The sequence below is a fragment of the Solanum tuberosum genome, unplaced genomic scaffold (assembly GCF_000226075.1).
Source record: "Solanum tuberosum cultivar DM 1-3 516 R44 unplaced genomic scaffold, SolTub_3.0 scf00032, whole genome shotgun sequence".
NCBI classification, from domain to species: domain Eukaryota; kingdom Viridiplantae; phylum Streptophyta; class Magnoliopsida; order Solanales; family Solanaceae; genus Solanum; species Solanum tuberosum.
The window spans coordinates 1-4,271 of record NW_006238958.1 but is presented as its reverse complement, the minus strand read 5'-3'; positions in this window follow the sequence as shown (position 1 = coordinate 4,271).

The following is a 4,271-nucleotide window of genomic DNA, read 5'->3' as shown; positions in this document are numbered from 1 at the left end:
AATTTTAAAGCTTTATTGATAGTAAATTTAGTGATTGAAAGTTTAGTAATTTAAGTCATTCTAACTATTTTTTGTTTTGAATGGATTGTTGTCATTTTTTTCATATTTTAAATGAATTGTTTCTTTTATTTTTGTGTATGGTTAATAACCGAATAATCGAACCAAACCAAACCGAAACCGATAATCACCAAACCGATAAATGTATATTGTATTTGGTTTGGTTTGGTTTTGATAATTTTAAAACCGATTAAGTTGGTTTGGTTTTTATTTTGACCAATAACCGATCCAAACTAACCCGTGAACACCCCTACTACATACCGTTTACGATAGTTTGGGGTATATTTATCCCTTTTCCCATTAATTAATTATCTTTATAATGTTTAAAATTAAGGAGTCCTAAAATATATAGTAAGAGGAAAATATGACGAGAGGTATTAGGAGAATCAATAATTAATTTAGTCCTAAAATATATGGCAAAAGAAAATATATTTAAAAAATGGAAAATGGACAAATATATCCTTGAACTATCATAAATGATATGTCAATACACTTCGTTATACTTTAAGGTCGTATATACCCTTACCTTCATTCTTGAAGTAAATGATTTACCCGATTTTATTTATTTATTACCCAAAAATTAGAAATCCACCCGACCCACAACCAAAATGGGTGGTGCCAAAACCACTAGTCATTTTCATTAAAAACCATCGCTCTATTCTTCTCAACCCACCATGACCATGGAATCAATAACTCATCTTTGAAGAAAGAAGATGACTTGTTCACTAAAACTACTCTCTTCTTCACTTTCACTTCAAACTTGGTATCTTCCCCATTCCATTCAGCTTCAACATGTAACATTCCCATCAAATTCTGTCAACTTGGTGTCTTTCGAATTATTTAAATCTGTAAACTTTATGCTTGCTTACAAATAAAAAGAAAACTTTAAATCTGTAGACTTTATGCTTGCTTACAAAAAAAATAAAATTTCATCTTCATTTAGTTTAGTAGGAATCTAAGTTATTGGGTGTTTCGTAAATTATCTATTTCAAGAATATTTTCAATCCCTTTCAACAATAACAAATCGATTTGAGCTTGAAATTTTTTATTTTATTGTAGACCCACTTTAAAGTTTGAAGTTTTGTCCATCAATGGTGTAGTATTTCTCAACTTCTTTCAACAATAAACAAATAGATTTGAGCTTGAAAATTTCGATTAGATTATAGACCCACTTTAAAGCCTGAAATTTTGTCCATCAATGATGATAGTATTTTCTCAACCCCTTTTAATAACAATAAATCAATTTGAGTTCGAAATTTTCGATTTGATTGTAGACCCATTTTTAAGCTCGAAGCTTTGTCCATCAATGGTGATATTGTTTCCAACCCCTTTCAACAATAATAAATTGATTTGAACAAAAAAAATGATTTCTTGATTTTGATTGAAATAATATGCTTCTGTGTTTTTGTTTGTGAGATTTGGAGATTGGTGCCAATGAAAATGAATTGAAGAACATTTTCCTTTTATTTGATATTTAGTGGAGATGAACAACTATGCTTTTTATTTTTAATTTTAAATGTCATGGTATTTTAATTTGGGTCATGGGTGGGTAAATTATGAAAAATGGGTGGGTTTTCAATTTTTTGGATAAATAAAATCAGGTAAATTATTTAGATGATGTCATGTGTCAATCTGTTAGTCTTAAGGGTATAAACGATCCAAAATATTGACAGTAAGGGTATATACAATCTTAAAGTATAACGGAAGGTATTAACATATCATTTATGATAGTTCAGGAGTATATTTGTCCTTTTTGAATTTAAGGTTACTATATTTATTTGTAATTTTTTGGCGTTAATTTTATATATTTTTTCATATTTTTTATTAATCAATTACTCATTTTCGGGATTTGCCAAAAAAATTAAAAAAATTATTGAAATTGTTGAATTTAAGGTTACAATATTTATCTGTGAAGTTTTGGCGTTAATTTTATTTTTTTCTATATTTTTCCTATTTTTATTAATCAATTACTCATTTTCGGGATTTATCAAAAAAAATAAAAATTTAAACAAAATTGTTGAAAACGTGTCGGGTAGTTTATTTAAAAGGGGGGTTGATTTATGGGTCGGATTAGGTGTTTATGAGTTCAATTTTTTTAGGGGCATAATTGATCCCTTTCCATTTTCATATAAATGTCATGTGGTAAAATCAAAACGACATGACAATTCCATGTGACATTTAAAGAAATGAAAAATGAGCTGGATATGTCCAGCAGACCAACTAACGCCCATAAGGGCATATCTAGATGAAAAGTTGGACAACAATGGCACGAGTGAGCCAAACTTTAAACGGAGGGTATATCTAGATCTTTTCGAATAATTTAGTTGCATATTTGACCCTTTACCCTTATTATTATAGTTAGGTTCATATATTCAATTATTTTTGGGACAACTTATATTGGGAAAACAAAAGAATGTAAAATTTAAAAATAAACATAAAAGAGAACAAAAGAGAGAATTAACTACGCAAAAAAAATTCAAAATAATGACACATACAAATTCCTATTTCTTTTAATTTTGCTTGGCTGAAACACAAAAATATTAAAAAGTATATTTCACATTTTAAATAAATATTACATTCAATATAACAAATTCGTAAGAATAAAGAGTCACAGTAATTAAGAGGATTAATAATGTGGCTTTGGACTTGTTTGTAACATAATAGGAGTAATATTTGTACACTATTACACTAATAAAGAACATTAAGAAAATGAAAAGACAATCAAATTAGAATTATTGAGACAAATATTTTATTATACGAGTAAATAGAAAGCAAGGAAGCCAACTATATTTTTAAAATTATAAATTAATCGCAATTTTGAAATAACTTGAGAACTCCTAGAAAACAACAAATATGAAAAATATAAATAATGCAACTTGACTTATTAATAAACAACTTGAAATCTCCTAGAAAACAACAAAAATGGAAAATTTAAAGATTGCAATTTTACACATTAATAAATAATTTGTTTTTAATAAAACAAATTGTATTTTCAAAATTATAAATTAACTTTACATTCTCATGTTTTATCATTTTTGTTAATAAAAATACTCATTTTCTGCTTCTATGTTTTAAAATATTATACCCCACAAACACAATAAACTAATATTATCAATAAAAAAGTGAGAGATGAATTTACCTGAACAAACAATTTTTTTTTGAAGAGTGTTAACATTATAATATAATCAAATTATCTAAGAATTACATAGAGGTTTAAAGAGAATAAATTAATTTTTTTTAAAAAAAAAACTCAGGATTTATATCTTCACAAACACAAACAAATAATATTAAATGTATGATTTCAACAAAGAAAGAGTTGTAATAATATTAGACATATCAACTTATTTTACCTTGTAAAATCAAATTATGCAAGAATGTCTAACCATTTTTATTATAGATATATCTCCTATAATCTTCAAAATATGACTAAATAAGTTAAAAAATTATCTAGCAAAAGAAGAAAAAGATAAAGAATAAGGAGAAAATTGCATTTAATCATAAATCCTCCTGCACATATAATTATTTTTGACAAAACATAAATAATTCAAAAGGAAATAATACAATAGAAACATTATTTCTTAAGCACCTAAAAAAATAAAGAATAATCAATATATATAGCTCAAAATCCATTAATCTCCATCTCTAGATGATTTCATTTCATCCTATATACAAGAGTCAAGAAAAATAATAACAAATAGATTATTAGTCCTAAAATGAATTTCAAATATAACAAAACAAAATAATTTATCTAGAAGAAACAAAAATATGCTTTGACATATTAGCCTTACTTGCTAATTAAAAGTAATATATGAAATCATAATTGGAAAAGATAATGCACCTCAAAGCTTACAAATATTGTAACATGTTTGCCACTAATTCTCTAACCAAAGATGACTACAAAATAACAAACAATTTTAGTGTGATTTTATAGTGTTAATATAACCTTCCCCATTAAATAATTAGAGGTTATGAATATGAAAGACTTGAGAGGTTATGATTATGAAAGGTTTGGAAGTTATGAATATTATTAATACTAATTTAAGATAGAATTGATATAATTGAAGAGGTATAAGTTAAGAAGATGATTTTTCAAGAAAAAAATAATTGAAAGAAATAAGAAAAAATGTCAAAAAAAAAGAGAAAAATAAATAAATATGAATGGAGGTCATAGAGATGTGCCACATCACCTTCTCTATGTTCCTCCTTTATATATA